Source organism: Pongo abelii, chromosome 16 (assembly GCF_028885655.2).
Source record: "Pongo abelii isolate AG06213 chromosome 16, NHGRI_mPonAbe1-v2.0_pri, whole genome shotgun sequence".
Taxonomy (NCBI): domain Eukaryota; kingdom Metazoa; phylum Chordata; class Mammalia; order Primates; family Hominidae; genus Pongo; species Pongo abelii.
The window spans coordinates 90022503-90041592 of NC_072001.2; the positions used below are offsets into that span (position 1 = coordinate 90022503).

The 19090-nt window shown below is 38.2% G+C and overlaps 1 long non-coding RNA gene across 1 annotated transcript in view; it reads right to left on the reverse strand.

Annotated features, from left to right (window-relative positions):
• Positions 1-3514: 3514 nt before the first annotated feature.
• LOC100937611 (uncharacterized) overlaps positions 3515-19090 on the reverse strand; it is a 54317-nt gene continuing 38741 nt past the window's right edge. The window contains exons 2-3 of the long non-coding RNA XR_151473.4: positions 4368-4482; positions 3515-3808 (exon numbers count right to left, since the gene is read on the reverse strand). This is a non-coding gene — a long non-coding RNA (uncharacterized LOC100937611). The remainder of the gene's footprint in view (positions 3809-4367; positions 4483-19090) is intronic.

Below are 19090 nucleotides of genomic sequence, written 5' to 3' on the forward strand. Positions count from 1 at the left end.
AGTCACCACACGGAGGTATGGTTGTACATGTGACATTAAAATTAATTGTACACTTGAATACACTGGCGGTGCTATAAGGCATTGGATTTGCTCAGTGAAAGGGATGGCTTAGGAGAAGGCAGAGAAGGTGAGAACAAATTCTAGGCTAGGAGGCAAGCCAGCTAATGAGTGACATTTCCCCATGCCACCATAGTGGGCACAGCTCCTTCAGGGGCAAGCTGGGGCACACAGCCTTCTTCTTTTATGCTCTTTCCCTCTCTAAAAACACTGGGAGCCATATCACCCTGAGTGGACCAACACAGTCTCTAATTGGAACTTATTTTTCAGTTTCCCATGCTCTACTGGTGGCTCTGTGAGAAGAGAGTTTATGGAAACATAAAGAGCCCACGTTAGTGTTTAGCCAGTGTCAAGTCTGACTAAAAACGAAATCTTGTTGTTCTCATGCTGTGGGATTTGCAAAGAGAGCCGCACTGAGGCTGGAAAGCAGGGGAACTCAAGGCGACAATTTTATGTGGGTTTTAAAGGGCAGCTATGATTAGAAATGTGCCTGTAAAAATGGCATTTCAATGTTCCAAATGTATTCCCCTTTGGTGACTTTCATGTCAAATTCACTTAGTTTACAAATATAAACTAAAGATTCGCAACTGCAGCTCTGGGAGCTCAGTGAAAGACTTGAATAAAGGAGCGACTTGTCCTGTCCTCAGCTGAAGAGCTCTGATCCAGCAGGCGAGGCAGAGGCCGCCACTGAGCAGCAGAGCGGGTGAGGATGGGTCTCACAGGTGGGCTGCTCGGCAGGTGCAGCCCTGGTGCCCAGGCCCTGGGGTTCTGCAGTGCTACTAAGTGCACAGCATCTCAGCCACACTCGAGGGAGCCCAGCTTTGTCAATGAGTGCTTTTGAATGGACAACAAATGCATTGCCAAATCGTAAACAGCAGTGTGTGTGTGTGTGTGAGTGTGTGTGTGACAGACAGAGAAAGAGAGAGAGAGAGAACAACAGATAAACAAGCAAGAGAAAAAACAAAAGTAAATTACTCACTGTGCCAGGTATTGTGACAGGAAGTGCTAGTCATCTATATTCTTGTGGAAAACTGGCCATTATCTGGTGTATATTGACACGTCCAAGGAATCCAGACTCAACACCACCCCAGGTGCTATGCTTTGTAGACAGGGGAATGTTAGCGGGACATTCAAGATAGGGGAATGTTATCAGGACTATTAAAATGTTTCTTTTCTGACAAAAACAAGTAATGAGGAAAACCCTCCCTAGTCAATAAATGGTGCTTGGATAACTGGCTAGCCATATGCAGAAGACTGAAGCTGGACCTCTTCCTTATACCATAAACAAAAATCAACTCAAGATGAATTAAAGACTTAATTGTGAAACCCAAAACTGTAAAAAATCCTGGAAGACAACCTAGGCGATACCACGCTAGACATAGGAACAGACAAAGATTTCATAACAAAGATACCAAAAGCAATCGCAGTAAAAGCAAAAATTGACAAGTGGGATATAATTCAACTTAAGAGCTTCTGCACAGAAAAAGAAAGTATTAACACAGTAAACAGACAACCTACAAAATGGGAGAAAATATTTGCCAACTATGCATCTGACAAAGGTCTCATATCCAGCATCCTTAAGGAACTTATATCAATTTATGAAAGGAAACATACAACCCCATTAAAAAGTGGACAAAGGATATGAACAGCCACCTTTCAAAAGAAGACATACATGCAGCTAACAAGCATATGAAGAAAAGCTCAATATCACTGATCATTAGAGAAACGCAAATGGAAACCACATTGAGATATCATCTCACACCTGTAAGAATGCTATTATGAAAAAGTCTAAAAGTAACAGATGCTAGTGAGGTTGTGGAGAAACGGGAACACTTATTCACTGTTAGTGGGAGTTTAAATTAGTTCAACCATTGTGGAAAGCAGTATGGTGATTCCTCAAAGAGCTAAAAGGAGAACTACCATTAAACCCAGCAATCTCATTACTGGGCATATACCCAGAGGAATATAAATCATTTTACTGTAAAGACTCAAGCACACAAATGTTCATTGCAGCACTAGTCACAATAGCAAAGACATAGAATCGACCTAAATGCCCATCAGTGGTGGACTGGGTAAATGTAATACATATACCCCTGTGGAATACTATGCAGCCATGAAAAAGAATGAAATAATGTCCTTTGCAGGAATATGGATAGAGCTAGAGGCCATTATCCTCAGCAAATTAAAATAGGAACAGAAAACCAAATATCACATGTTCTCACTTATAATTGGGAGCTAAATGATAAGAACTTATGAACACAAAGAAGAAAACAATAGACACTGAGTTCTACTTGAGGATGGAGGATGGAAGGAGGGAGAGGAGCAGAAAAGATAACTATTGGATACTGGGCTTAATACCTGCGTGATGAAATAATCTGTAAAACAAACCCCCGTGACATGAGTTTACCTATGTGGCAAACTTTCACATGTACCTCCAAAACTAAAATAAAAGTTAAAAAAAAAAGTTTCTTTCAACCTGTAAAATATCACATGCTATGTACTACCCTGTTGCACAGCCTCAGCAGGCTCATACCTTCTACAGCTGGATATAAACATAAAGCATGCAGGGACCTCAAAGTAAAATTGCAAGAGGTGAGACCATACAGCTAAGGGAAGCAGAGTAAGGTCTGATGTATTAAATTAAATAGAAGAAATGGCCAATACAGTTGGTTGCCCATCAAGTGTTTAGTCCCTTATTGTTCCTTGTTTTGAGACACACTACTTTTTTGGGGTGCAGCAACATATCCATTCCAAGGCATGATGGTGCAGAGACACTTCTGATAAATGTGGTCCCTAATTTTCCAGCTTCCCTTGCTTCTGTGGGAAGACTTGTTGCCCATGGAAGTCTGCTAGGAAGTGGGTGTGAAGAGATGAGCTATGAAAATATTTGCTTTCCTGATTATAGAAAATAGAATGGCCTCCAAGAGCCCTTTCCCCTTTTATAGTCTTCCCATCTTGTACAGGACACAGATATGATGGCTTGAGTGGCAGCAACCTCACTGTGACCAGGAGAGGAAGGCCACAAAAATGGAAGAGACTTTGGACCTAATATGGTAGAGCCACTAAAATAATCATAATAATTGCCTACCTCCCTGCTCTTGTTTTGGAGAAAAACAAAGTGTTGTTCCCTAATGCCTCTGTTATGGGATTTTCTAATTCAGGCCCCTGAATGTATTTCTAACTAATATGGAAGAATGGCATGGAAGAATGGGTGTTCCATCTGCTTCGAGGGACACCCAGCCATTCCAAGCACCTAGTCCAGGATACATAACAAAATTGAGACTAACCCAAGCCAATATCTCTCTCTCAGGGGTTGGAGAAAGCAAGGTATGAGGTTTTGGAGCAGCAGCCATAGTTCTAAGGACGGGTGGATATCAGAGTTGAAGTACCAAGAAAGCCTTTTGAGGATACTCTGACCCTCTAGTTCAGGGTATGTAAAAGCAGATTCTGGCCCCAGTAGAAGTGAACTTCTCCCAAAGGAGAAGACTGAATTTATTCACCGCCTGGGTTTTGTTTTCACTGGAGAACTGCGCTAAAACAAAATAAAACAAAAAACATCTGTCTTCCTTCAGGACCTTGCAGCATAAATCAGTTTCATGCAAAAGAGGAGCTCCAGCGTTGTCTTGCTACAAAGAGCCTTAGGGGTAATCCACGTTCACTGTCACATCCTTCACATTTTTTTCCATCTTGTTGTTGCTTTTTGCCACTTCTGAAATTGTTACACATTTTCTTGTTTGGATCCCTGCATAGCCTGTGTGATGGTTAATATTGAGTGTCAACTTGATTGGATTGAAGGTGCAAAGTATTGTTCCTGGGTGTGTCTGTGAGGGTATTGCCAAAGGAGATTAACATTTGAGTCAATGGACTGGGAGAGGTAGACCCACTCTCAATCTGGATGGGCACCATCTAATCAGCTGCCAGCTCAGCTAGAATAAAGCAGGCAGAAGAAGATAGAAAGAGCAGACTCGCTGAGTCTTCTGACCCTCATCTTTCTCCTGTGCTGCATGCTTCCTGCCCTCGAACATCAGACTCCAAGTTCTTCAGCTTTTGGAGTCTTGGACCTACACCAGTGATTTCCCAGGGGCCCTCAGGCCTTCCGTCACAAACTGAAGGCTGCACTGTCGGCTTCCCTACTCTTGAGGTTTTGGGACTGACTGGCTTCCTTGCTTCTCAGCTTGCCAATGGCCTATTGTGGGACTTCACCTTGTGATCGTGTGGGTCAATACCCCTTAATAAACTCCCCTTCATATATACATCTATCCTATTAGTTCTGTCCCTCTAGAGAATCCTAATTCAGCCTAAGAACTTACCTCTCTCCTCAAAGGCTAACGTGATGTTTCCCTGCAGATATGCCAACTTATGTGACTTTGGGTAAGCATTTATCCTCTCCATCAGTACCACTATTCCTGAGCTTTTGCTGATCACCTGAGTGGCAAACAAGCAGAAGACTGGAATAAGGAAGAAAGCAAATGCACCAGTAATTTGGGCAGAATCTTGATAACCATGGGAGAGAATAGAGTACACAGTTTCTTTTAATATATATATATATATATATGTATGAGTGTGTGTGTGTGTATGTGTGTGTGTGTGTGTTTCCAGACAGGGTCTTACTCTGGCCCAGGGTGGCACCATTATTGATTCACCACAGCCTTGACCTCCTGGGCTTAAGCAATCCTCCCACCTCAGCCTCCCTAGTAGCTGGGACTACAGGCATGTGCCAACACTCTCAGCTAATTTTTGTAGGTTTTTTTTTTTTTTTTTTTTTGGTAGAGATGGGGTTTCTCTATGTTGCCCAGGCTGGGCTTGAACTTCTGTGCTCAAGAGCTCCACCTGCCTTGGCCTCTCAAAGTGCTTACAGACATGAGCCTGTGCCTGGCCAAGTGCACTGTTTCTAATGGAGCCCTTTGATTTGGTATGTCTTGTTTGAAATACACTTTCTTTTAGAAAAACTTAACCTCTTAATTTGTTGATCTGTAAAATGGAGATAATAATAATATAGACCTCATAGAGTTGCTGTTTCAGCTGAGAAGATTTATCAAACTATTTAGAAGATCGCCAGCACATGGTAAGTGTTCAAGGAACTTAAACCCTCCGAGTGATCAGGCGCTCACTCATTTTATCACAAATACTCATTAAGTACTGGGTATATGCTGAATACCTGGCATATAATGCTGACTACTAAGCCATGGTCCCTATCTTCAGGGAGCTTATAAGAGTGTTGAATAAAAATTATAGAAGGAAATTGTTACAAACTAAGTGCACGCGCAAGGGCCCAACAGACCAAACTAAAAGTCAAAATGGAGTCACTTACGCTGACGCTGCACGTCACCAAACCAAAACTGAGTTATCCAACTTGAGAAATCTGGAGGGAGAGATAGGCAAATTTCCCAAACAGGCCAGTTTCAATTGGCTTGGTAATGAAGTTCCCTCTGCCTTTAACTCTTAAACAAAAAGTAACCTGAAGTAACTTGATGTTAGCCAATCAGTTTTCTATTGTTTTGTTTACGTTTTCCTACCTTACAAGAAATATAAATTTGAAAGGACCAGTCACTTCCTGTTCTTTGTTTCTGCTTTCTTCAGCCCTGCTCTGCCTATAAAACCAATGTCCGCTGCTCAGCTCACTGGAACTTTTTCCATTTTATGAAATGAAGGGTTGCCCAATTCTAGGACCTCAAATAAAGCCACCTTAGATCTTTAAATGTAATTCTTGTAACTTTGTCTTTTGGCAAAAGAAATCAGTAGATAAACCATACTCTTTGGTCTTATGCGTGCTGTGATATGAAGTAAAAAACATGGTGCTAAGTAACATGGGATCTGCTTGCAAAGGAGACTATGACATTTACAAGATGAATGGATATATTTGAAGAGCACAAACTCTTTGGCTTTTGGTTAAATATTCTGAGACTCTTTTCCTCCACATTTGAAATGTATTCACACTTCCCCAGGAGGAAAAGCTAAAGCTCAACCCTGTCAGGACATTGTAATGTCCGATTCAGTCAGGAGAAAAACTACACAGTACTTTAACAGAGTTATGGTAATATAAATAACTATTCTAATAGGGAATTGAAGTAATCAGAGATTAGGTCACTGGAAGTCAAGAGAACTCTAAAGAACATTGAAATAGCAAACATGAGGAACAGTCACAGCTATGGAGCCGAGGCATTACACCCAAGGAAGAGCCCCCTGCAGTGGCGATTCCCCACCCAAAGTTGAGATCCAACCTGGCTGGAGAGGGCACTCTGTGGCTCATTGATGGCAGAGAAGTCACTGTATATAGAGATAATATATGTAGAGAAGCCATCCTGGCAGATCTTGCTGGAAATAGGCCCTTTGGAGTTTGCTGGAAAACTGCCCTCCGGGAAAGCTGTTCACCAGGAGGCATCTTTCTTACTGGAGTCACTCTACTACAAAGTGCTCAAAGAAGAGCTGCCAGGCAAGGTGCCAGCCACTGGGAGCTGCTGACCACCATGCAATGCAGAGCCTGATGCAGGAAAACCATGCACACTGCAGGAGCAGGCCTAGGGAACATGCCAGAAGCAGGAGGCAAAATTCTTTCCTGCAGGAATCTCTCTCCAGTGCCTTGTACTGAATTAGTGCTAGCTGGTGGAAGAAAAGGAGTTAAGATTGCAGATTTATTTCAACAAGGCAGTAAAAAGGGTAATATTGGAACTGAGAGGCAATGGATGAATAGCACAGGCATCCAACTCGAACCAGGCAATATGCAGTATTCTCTCCATTAGGACAGAAGAGTCAACTCTTGATCCAGAGAGTTGGGAACTAAGATGTTCCTTTTCTCCTTAACTGCCTCCCCTGTAAACCTACACACACAAACACACACATACGCAAAACATTCAGTACACAGTGGTGTAACCAGAATAGGATAACTGTAGTAAACACTCCCATTTTAAAAAGGGAACGTGATGGAGACAACAACAGTCACCAGCCATAGCAATTGTGCTGGAAGGACTGTGAAGTTTTCATCCTCTAAGGTGGAGGAGGACTCACGAGGAAGTCATGATTCTACTCCTGGAAGGGCTCATTTGACGTTTCTTCTAGATTCCCTGACTCTACTGTCTGGAAGTTTCTTCTGAGGGTTTTAGAATCGTTTCAGTAAAAGATATTTTTACATTCTGAACTTGTGGCTTCTTAGGTTATTCATTGTCTCAAAAAGTTAGTCAGATTCTGATTCATGGACTCTCACTCAGTTCCAGGTACCAGCAACCACACCTAGACATCTGAAGAGACATAGATTTTAGAGCCACTTTATTACTTTTCATTTTTTCCCTTACACCTCTCTCTCAACTTAATTAAAATACCTTAAAACTCAATCTGATCTTTGCCTGGAAGCACTTTATCTTACTGAGCATTTGTTATTCAAAGTCTTTTCTAATCCCTTCTCTTACAGTTTGGGCTTTAGAAACAGTCGGCTTTTCCAACCCTGCAAGGACCCAATTTTCTGGACTCTATTTCATTCCAGTTTATTTCTACTTATAAGGAGGCTAATGAATTACTGAGTTCCTGTCTTTCTTGTAATACCTTCTCAATCCACCAGTAGTTGCTAATATCTCAGTAACAACTGCCTTTTAAATTTTGTATTATTTCCTTCTAGCATTGCAGGCACATTGTACCTGTTCTCACTTTTCACTGTAAAAAATGGATCACCATCTTCTTAGCCTCACTGTTTACTGCTCAACTCCTTACTCAATGCCACATAAATTAGGTTTTTGTAATGTCATTACCCTACTTTTGGAACCAAGATTCCTGTAAGTCAGGATAGTTAACACATGTGGTTACAGTATAAAAGCTCTAAAATCTCAGGTACTTAAAATAATTTAATGATTATTTCTCAGTTAACCTAAGTCACATACAAATTGAAGAGTCCTATTCTATCTTGAAACTACCTATCTGGAACGCATCACTTTTAAGATTAGCATGATAAGGAGGAAGAAAAATGGCAATTCTACTGGGAAACTTTGTGTGGACTTTATACCCTGACATAGAAAAGATGGAAAGAGGTTACAACATATCCAGATGTGGAAAATAAATTCACAAAACAGTATTCAAAATTTCTATTAATTTTGGAATCTATGATATCTCTCTCTTGCAGAGAGAGAGGAGCTCCCGAGTAGGTCTTCTGGTTCTGTGACAAAATACATAGGGTTTTATAGACGACTTTGAGGACGTGGTGTCTGATTTACATAGGGCACGAGAGATTGGTTGAACCAGGTGTGCCATTCACATAGTGTGTGAAGAAGCTGGCCACTCCACCCTAATCTTTTATTATGCAGATGGGGTCTCTACCCGGCCAGCACCATGTTGCCTGCTTTTTTACTGCACATGTGGTGATGAAGACAAAGGAAGAGGGAACCTCCATGTTGAATATACCTGGCTTCCAGGTATCCCTTTTCTATTGGCACAGCTGCTGTCATTTCCCTATGCAAGTTTTAGCTTGCTTATCTATGCTTGCAGCTTGATTTTTCAGGCTGCTTTTTATTAAAGGGAAGCCTTACCAAGGACTCTCTTACCCTCACTGTCTGCCTAAATCATTTCTTTCTAGCTCCTGTATCACCAGCCCATTGGCCAGGAGCAGCCAAATAGCCCAAACCTAACTTCAAGGAAGATTGGAGAATGTAGCCAGCACATGGAGTACTTGTGGACCGCGAACTTTCTCTGCCATAGTATAACATATACTGTGTCAAAAAAGTATGCCTAAGATAAAATGAAATCTAAGATAAGACCTGAAGGAAGAGTAAGAGTCAGGTGAAGAATGAAGGGTGGGGCGTGGTGACTCATGCCTGTAATCCCAGCACTTTGGGAGGCTGAGGCGGGCGGATCACCTGAGGTCGGGAGTTCAAGACCAGCCTGACCAACATAGAGAAACTCTGTCTCTATTAAAAATACAAAATTAGCCGGGCACGGTGGCACATGCCTGTAGTCCCAGCTACTTCAGCTACTTGGGAGGCTGAGGCAGGAAAATCGCTTGAACCCGGGAGGTGGAGGTTACAGGGAGCTGAGATTGTGCCACTGCACTCCAGCCTGGGCAATAAGTGAAACTCTGTCTAAATAAAAATAATAATAATAATAATAATGAGAGCAGGCATGTTTCAAGATGGCCGACCAGCATGTTCAGGGAAAGCATGGCACCATTCGGGGAACATAGTGAGCTGAGTTAGGGGACCAATTCAAAGTTAGTCCTGATGACAGAGAGACAGAACATTGGACTGGACATCCCTTTGCTCAGAACTTTAGCAATGTTGAAGTCATAAGGGACGCACAGTAGAACTGAAAGAGGAAGGGACAAAAATAACAGTGTTTAAAATAGTCCAAGAATATGTAGTACCTATATAAGTAATCTGCATATTTTTAATGCCTTCATTCATGTAATCTGCACATTTTTAATGCCTTCAATTCATTTTCAGAAATGAATATGTATTTCACATTAAAAAACAAGTAGAATTAATTATTATCTTTTAACAAGTAGAATTAATTATTATCTTTTACTCAGCAATTCCATTTTCAATTTTCTTAAGGGCAATAAGTAAGAATCTTTAAGATAGAGTGACAATACTATTTATTGACCGAACTAGGAGATTTTTGCAGGGAAAAGGGTTTTCTCTAAATACTTACAGTAGGACAACAGCTGTAAACTGGCTCTTTCCTGAGCAAACGGGAATGTATGGTCATTGTGTATATAAGTATTATGAAATTTGTCACATCATTGTTTACAATGTCATAGTAAATTAATAAATTATAGTAATAGGAATTATAATTATCATGTAAAATGATGACCTAGTAAGCAGCTGATAAAACAATGTTATGCCTGGGTGTGGTGGTGCACACTGTAGTCTTAGCTACTCGGGAGGCTGAGGCAGGAGGATTGCCTGAACCAGGAGTTCGAGGTTGCAGTGAGTTATGATCTTACCACTACACCCAAGTCTGGGCAACAGAGCAAGACCCCATCACTTAAAAAAAAAAAAAAAAAGGTATAAAGGAAATATTTGATATTATGAAAAGAGTTCACAATATGTAAAGATAGAGAAAAAAAGTTTACAGATTTATTTCCATTCAATGGGTGGTGGTGGAAAAGATAGTGAAAAACTGGCCAGGCACAGTGGCTCACATCTGTAAATCCCAGCACTTTGCGGGGCCGAGGCAGGTAGATGGCTTGAGCAGAGGGGTTTGAGACCAGCCTGGGCAAACTGGTGAAACCCCATCTCTACAAAAAATACAAAAAAAATTAGCCGGTTGTGGTGGCACGCACCTGTGGTCCCAGCTACTTGGGAAGCTGAGGTGGGAAGATCACTTGAGCCTGGAAGGCAGAGGTTGCAGTGAGCTGAGATTGTGCCACTGCACTTCAGTGTGGACAACAGAGTGAGACCCCATCTCAAAAAAGAAAAGTAAAAAACTGTTTTACAACTTATTAAAATTGGTTGACTCATTGCATAGTAGAATGATATGTGTGTGCATATGTGTGTGCGTGTATGTATGTTTTCTATTTTGATTCATTGTTATTAGCAGTCTGGGGATACAGCACTTTAAAAAGATACTTTTAGACCTCACCAAAGTTTTTACAAGTAGATTCAGCTGAAGGACAGCTCAGAGTCAAAGAATAATAATTCTTCCCAAATGTATAGCTCTTTCACATCAAAGTGCCTTCATGTGCGTTATCTGATTTCATCTACTCAACAGAAGACAGGTATTATAATTCTCATTTTACAGTTTCAGAATCAGAATTTCTGAAAGATTAACTTAATTGCCCAAAGTCCAACAGATATTTTAAGGTGGGGTGAGAATTATAACTCACATCTCCCAACTCTAAGTTCAAATTTCTTTCAAAGACAGCATCCTAGGTTCATCCTGGGTCACTAATTATGATGCAATATTTTATTACAGGCAGTGTTAGGGGGCTACTATTTGGTTGGAAGAAGCCTTTGGAAAAGTTGTTGAAGAGTCGTGTGCATGAGTGATGTGGTGAGCAGACTGGATCTTGCCTGATGGCCAGAAAATTAAAACAACACACTGAAATTAATAAAAATTCAAACTCCCATTCTGCTATTTGAATACTTCACTGAGCTTAAGGATATAACATTTAGGATTCTTTTTTTGTAGTGGAATTTATTCCAGTGCTAGTTTATATAGTATATATAATCTACTTAATTTATCCTTTCCATACATGAACACATGAGTCCATAAACCTTTTATTCATTTATTAATAGACTCACTATGATTATTTCTGTTGAGGTGTCTAATGGGGGATGCTAAGAAATACCATGAGGAGGTTGGGCACAGGGGCTCAAGCCTGTAATCCCAACACTTTGGGAGGCCGAGGCGGGTGGATCACCTGAGGTTGGGAGTTCGAGACCAGCCTGACCAACATGGAGAAACCCCGTCTCTACTAAAAATACAAAATTAGCCAGGTGTGGTGGCACATGCCTGTAATCCCAGCTATTCGGGAGGCTGAGGCAGGAGAATTGCTTGAACCCGGGAGAGGGAGGTTGCAGTGAGCCAAGATCGTGCCATTGTACTCTAGCCTGGGCAACAAGAGTGAAACTCAGGTTGAAAAAAAAAAGAAAAGAAAGAAAGAAAAAGAAATCCTACGGGGAGATGAGATGGGAGCCGAGAATTGATTCATCCCTTCGCATGTCCCCTGCCCATTACTCAGAAATCTGTGTGGCATCTTTTCATTTGGGCTTTAAGTTCTTCAGGGAACCTTTTAAGGATGTGGCAATACTCCCTGCAAGCACACAGACCTATCCAGGGACTACCGACTTAATCAGCTAGAAACACGAAGATCATCTCTGCTGCTTCTCTGAAAATTAAATGCTAAATTTGAGAAGGGTGGTGGGAATTCTTTGCTTGTCTTAATGAATAATGAATAATGAAAGCTGCCCAGCTCCTGTTGACTAAGTATATGCTTGGATTTGATTAGCCATTTAATTTCATATTTTAGTAATTGTTTTGAATGATACCAGAATTGAGGGACAGTTACTCACATGAGCATAATTTCTAGTCCTGAAACCTGGCAAGCTTGTCTTATTGACCTGACCTAAATTTATATTGTTGGTTTTTAAAATTTAGTATTCCTTCAAGTATTTCATAAATTGCTTTAGGTAGATTTTATGTCAGATATTTCATATTTTATGTTGTTCTATGACTCAATCATTTGCAGATAAATTATGGAACTTTGAAATATTTGCCTGGTCATGCCTTCAGGGTGAAAACAGAAAGGATTGCTGAGCTAATTCCAGTGAATTTTTTTTATTAATTTATTTTGAAAATGTCAAACTTTGTTGTAATTTTGTTACCAAATTGTAAGTCACATGATTGCTTTACAACACTGAAGGAAGAAAATGTGCACAAAAGAGTCAAAAGGTATAGGCATTGAGTGAGATCCAGGGTTCAAATCCTAGCTTCACCGTGTATCAGCTGAATGACTGAGGGCAAGTTAGCCTTATATTTCTTATTTTATTACTCATTTTAAAAATACCAAATTTGTGAAGTTGTTGTGATTAGTATATAGAATAATTCATACAGATTATCTGACATTGTTTTTTCCTTTAGATTTTACATTAAAAATATAGTATTGAATCTGCTATACTGATGATAATGGACATTAGGAGAAACATGTAATTATCTGCTTTAGCTGAAGTTTTTCTCTACATCATCCAAATAATTTTCCCCCATTAACATGATTGTTAAGGTTGTTATCTACCTCAAAAGATGAAAGAGGGCCTTTCAATTCTGCAATTCTCTGGCTATACTGGTTTAACATTTTACGGCATGACAGAAGCAAAAATGGAACCAAGAGCCCCGTGAGTTAGCATGTGCAATGACACTGAGGCTCCCTGACTTCGGGGGAGGAGGTGGATTTAGACCAAACACCACCAGATAGACACCCAGGCAATAAGCTCCAGACTGATAAAGAGATGAATGAAATACACCAATGAGCACCTAGAAAACACCAAAGCAAATACAAAACAATATGTGTAAATGACAGATTTAAAAAAGAACATATAGCATTTTTAAAATAAAAAGTAGTCATTAGAATTAAAATGTAAATGGACATTTAAAATAAAAACGTAGACACATCTGGAACAAGAATTGGTAAATTAGAAGATAAATATAAGAATATTAATATCGAAGGAAAAAGAAATGAAACTGTTTAAAAAAGGTTAAAACTCACCTAAGTGGACACTAGAGCCACTCATTTGGTTTGTCTGTTTTTTGACTGCCATAAGATTACCCTTCCTGGTCATTTTATACACTTATAGGTTTATGCATGGTCCATCATATTTCTAGCCAATGAGTGATTGAATGCGTGTGATGAGTATCTCTTCCAAAGTAAATATTTAATTGCCAGAACATTCTTTTCTGTTTGAATGCCAACAAGATCTCTTAGCTAGTATCCCTGAAAAACTGCAATGAGCAGAGTGCCATTGATATATCTAAAATAAACATGTAGCATGAGGAAGGGAAAAATAAAATAACTATTTGATATCTTGGACCAGTGAGTTTTCAAGAATGTTTAATACACTAGCATAACCTAGCCCAGGAATTGGTAAACTAAGGCCTGTAGGCCCTGGATACCACTTTTTGTAAATAAAGTATCCTGGAATACAGCCACAGACATTCATTTATGTAACATCTATAACTGCTCTTGTGCTACAATAGTAGAACTGAATAGTAGTGACAGGAACTGTGTGGTCCATACAGCCTACATAAAATGTCTCCCGTAATGAAGAAATGGAGAGAATAAAAACGGCAGAAAAAGTCATGTAAAAGTTCCAACAGGAGATAATTTAGAAGAAAAAAATAAATACTGTAGAGAATAATGGCAGATAATTTTCTTAAATGAAAAAAATAAAAAATTAATGACCCATTAAGATTTTTATTTCTCTTTTTGATAGAACAGATTGCAGCAGACCAATGTTCCTATTAGGAAAAACTTACAAAATCAAGATGAAATTTAAAATCTGTTCAAAGACATCAGAAACAGTCAGGAGTTTTCCTAGAATGAAGTAACTAAGATCCCAGAAAGAAGAAACCGTAGAGAGGTAGCCCATGTCCTGTAACTGCTCCACCCTTCAGGGAATTTTCAAACTTTTGGAGCCAATTCAGGAAGAAGGCCACTGTTAAGACATAAATAAACTAGACGAAAAAAATCAAAGCTCCTAGAATAGAGAGGATAACATAGATATTTCAGGCTGTCAAATAATCAAAAGAAAGTTGACTTAAATATATTAATAATAAAGTAGACTCTGAGACAAAAAATACTGCTAAAGAAAAAGGGGTTACATAATAACAAAAGGGTCAATCCACAAAGATCATATAAAACTGCCAATGTTTTATATGTACAATAATGCTTTGATCCTTCTCCGTTCTAGAACCTGGAAGAAAAGAGTAGAAATGGTTTTGAAATATGTAAAGTAAAAATTAAAAAATTAAAATGAGAAATAGACAAACTCGCAATTACAGTAATTTATGAGCCTTTGTATATGAACACATGTAGAACCTCACTATACCCAATGATAGCAAAATAGCATATTTTTTCATTGAACATAGGACACTTACCATTAATAATTATATACTAGGCCTTTAAGTGAGCTCAACAAATTTCTAAGGAATGATAGTATGTAGAGTACATTCTCTGATTACAGTGGAATCAAGCTATAAATCAATAACAAAAAGTAAATTATCAGCTGTTTGGAAACTAAGATATACTTGTAAATAAGACAGGGGTCAAATAAATCAACCTGGAAATTAGAAAATATTTTGAACGAAATGACAAAAAAAATGCCCTATCAAAATATATCTGTTAAGCCTGTTTAGAGAAGAAATTACCTAAAGGAAAGATAATTTTAAAGAAATATAACTTGAAAAATAAATTCTCAAAACACAGTAACTTATGTAACTGTCTCAAGAGGCTAAGGAAAGAATAATCAGTTAAACCCAAATAAAGTTAAAACAAGAAAATAATATAAAGATAGACTAATGGAATAAAAAACAAATGTAAAATAAATAACATAAATAAAATCAAATTCACATTTGGGAAAGACTAATTAGATTCATAGAATTCAACCAAGAGTTAAAAAAATACTCATATCAGGAGTAGTAAAAGAGACATAATCATAGATTTTATGTATACAAAAAGAAGATAAGAAGATTTCATAAGTAGGACAGAAAAGCAGTAACCAAAAAGAAAAAAATATATATATGTATATATATATATACACACACACATATATGTGTGTGTATATTTATTTATAAGTTAAACTCTATTAAAATTAAGATATTTTATTTACTATTAGAAACCACTGGAGGATGGAATGGAAAGTCAGAGTGAAATGTATTTGCAATACAAAAATCCAATAAAGGATTCATGAAGAATATATAAAAAGAATGTCAAATAATAATAAGAACCACAGCTAATCCAATTAAAATTGGACAAAAGATTTGAAAAGGCAGCTCACAAAAGAGGATGTCGAAATGGTTAATCAATACATTAAAATGTTCTCAACATCATTAATCATCAATGAAATGTAAGTAAAAATAACAATGCAAAAACACTACACTCCCCTTAGATAAAGAAAGAAATAAAAACACTATATCAAGCAAGGCTGAGAGCAGAGTGAGATAAATGAAGTGTGTCTATGGTATAGAATTTAAGAAGGCACTTACTCTCAAGTTTGCTCAAATGCAGAGTTCTATGAAAACCTCAAACTGGGTGTCTTCTTAAATTTTGTGTCCGAGGCATCTAATTTTTAGAGAGACACCCCTTAGGTTCATGCAAGTTATGCTAGGTTCAAAAGTCAATGAGGGTGTGCACCTTTTACATTTTTCTACCTTCATTGCCTCACCTGCCTCATTGTACTCCTGGACCTAATGTTAAGTGTTGGTGAGGATAAGAAGCTAGTGGAAGTATTAACTGGTACAACCACCTGATAAATATGTTGGCATATTCTACTAAATGTGTACCCACATACCCTAAGTTTTCAGCTGTTCTACTCTTTGCTATTATACTCAAGACAAATAAATACTTATGTTCATCAAAAGTCAAATGTAAGAATGCTCACGACCGCCCAATTCCTAGTAGCACTCACAAGAAAACAATTCAAATGTTGATCCAAAAAATATGTAAAGACATTTTAGTAAAATAATTCAGAAAATTGTATATAGTAACAAAGTGCAACTGTACATGACATCATGGTTAATCTCATAAATATAATGTTGAGTGAAAGGAGATGCAAAAGATCATATTAACTGATTTATATTAATTTTAACAAAGGCATTTGTCTGTGGGATTAGAAGTCAGGAGAGAGGTTATTTGAGAAAAACAATCACCAACATGAGACACAAAGGGAAACTTTTGGAATGCCAATAATATCATATTTATTGATCTGAAAATTGTAAAAATGTATTGAGCTCCACACTTATGATTTGAGCAATTTTTATTTATTGCTTTTTATAAGTCTACCAAATTTTGCTTCTTATATATTTTGAAGCTCTGTTGTTAAGTGTACACATGTTTAGGACTGCTACGTCTTCTTCATAACCATTTTATCATTATGAAATGACTGTATATATGGTAACATTGTTTCCATGAAATCAACTTTGTCTGCTATTAATATAGTCACTCCTGGCTGGGCGTGGTGGCTCACACTTATAATCCCAGCACTTTGGGAGGCTGAGGCGGGTGGATCACAAGATCAGGAGTTCGAGACCAGCCTGGTCAACATGGTGAAACCCCATCTCTACTAAAAATACAAAAATTAGTTGTGTGTGGTGGCAGGTACCTGTAATCCCAGCTACTCCAGAGGCTGAGGCAAGAGAATCACTTGAAAGCAGCAGACAGGTTGCAGTGAGCCAAGATCACACTGCTGCACTCCAGCCTGGATGAGAGCGAAACTCTGTCTCAAAAAAAAAAAAAAAAAAAAAAAAATTTTTTGTCACTCCTATTTTCTTTTAGTCAGTGTTAGTACCATATAAATTATTTCATTATTTGATTACTTTTCATCTATCTGCTTATTTATATTTGAAACATGCTTCTTATTGGCAATATCTAGTAGGGTCATGATATCTTATCCAATCTAACAATCTCTACTTTTTAATTAAGTGCTTAGATAATTGACACTTAATGTGATTATTGATATAACTGTAATTAAAACTGGTATCTTGCTACTTGTAAAAAATGTGTATCCTTTGCCCATTTTTTTAATGAGGTTGTTTCTTTCTTGTTGATTTGTTTAAGTTCCTTATAGATTCTGGATATTCGAACTTTGTCAGATGCATAGTTTTTGCAAATATTTTCTCCCATCGTGTAGGTTGTCTGTTTACCCTATTGATAGTTTCATCTGCTGAGTTATTTAATTTAATTAGGTCCAACTTGTTAATTTTTTGTATTGTTGCAATTGCTTTTGGGGACTCAGCCAAAAATTCTTTGCCAAGATCCATGTTAAAAGAATATTTCCTAGATTTTCTTTTAGAATTTTTAGAGTTGGAGGTCTCCCATTTAAATCTTCAATCTGTCTTCAGTTGATTTTTGTATATAGTGAAAGGTAAGGGTCCAGTTTCATTCTGCATATAGTTAGTCAATTATGCAAGCATAATTCATTGAATAAGGAGTTCTCTCCCCATTGTGTGTTTTTGCTGGCCTTTTTGAAGATCAGATTGTTATAGGTGTGCAGCTTTATTTCTGATTGTTCTTTTGTGTTCCATTGGTCTATGTGCCTGTTTTTGTGCTATACCATGATGTTTTGGTTACTATAGTTTTATCATTTGAAGTGGGGTAGTATGATGCCTCCAGCTTTGTTCTTTTTGTTTACGATTGCTTTGGCTATTTTGGCTCTTTTTTGGTTGCATGTAAGTTTTAGATATTTTTCCAATTCTATGAAAAATGACATTGGTAGTTTGATAGGAATAGTGTTAAGTCTATAAATTGCTTTGGGCAGTATGGGCCATTTTAACTAAATTGATTCTTCCTATCCACAAGCAAGGTATATTTTTTCCTTTTATTTGTATAGTCTCTGATTTCTTTTAGTAGTGTTTTGTAGTTCTTGTTGAAATCTTTCACCTTCTTGGTAAGCTGTATTTGGATTTTTTTTTTTTTTTTTTGACAGCATCTCACGCCAGGCTGGAGTGCAGTGGTGTGATATTGGCTCACGGCAACCTCTGCCTCCTGGACTGAAGCAATCCTCCCACCTCAGCCTCCCAAGTAGCTGGGACTACAGGTACATGCCACTATGCCCAGCTCATTTTTGTATCTTTTGTAGAGACAAGGTTTCACCATGTTGGCCAGGCTGGTCTCAAACTCCTGAGCTCAAGCAATCCACCCACCTCGGCCTCCCAAAGAACTGGGATTACAGGCGTGAGCCACTGTGGCTGGACAGGGGTTGTGTTCTTGATTTGACTTTCAGCCTACACATTATTGGTGTTTAGAAATGCTACTGATTTTTGTACATTGATTTTGTATCTGGAAACTTTACTGAAGTCGTTTATTAGTTCTAGGAGCCTTTTGGAAGAGTCTTTAGGGTTTTCTGGGTATAGAATTACATAATCAGCAAAAAGAAATAGTTTGATTTCTTCTCCTCCTATTTGGATGCCTTTTATTTCTCTTTCTTGCTGGATCAACTCAGGCTAAAAAAAGAAGACGGACAAGCAGCCAACAAACATTTGAAAAAATGCTCCTTATCACTAATTATCAGGAAAATGCCAATCAATCAAAAACCACAATGAGTTACCATCTCACACCAGTCTGGCTATTAATAAAATTCAGAATGGCTTCTATTAAAAAGTCAAAACAATAATAATCAGAATAGCTATTATTAAAACATCAAAAAACAACAGAATCTGGTGAGGCTGCAGAGAAAAGGGGACACTTATAAACTGTTGGTGAGGATGGAAATTAGTTCAACCACTATAGAAAGTAGTTGGGAGATTTCTCAAAGAGCTTAAAATGGAGCTACCGTTCGACTTGGCAATCCCATTACTGTGTATATATCCACAGGAAAATAAATTATCTTATTCTACCAAAAGG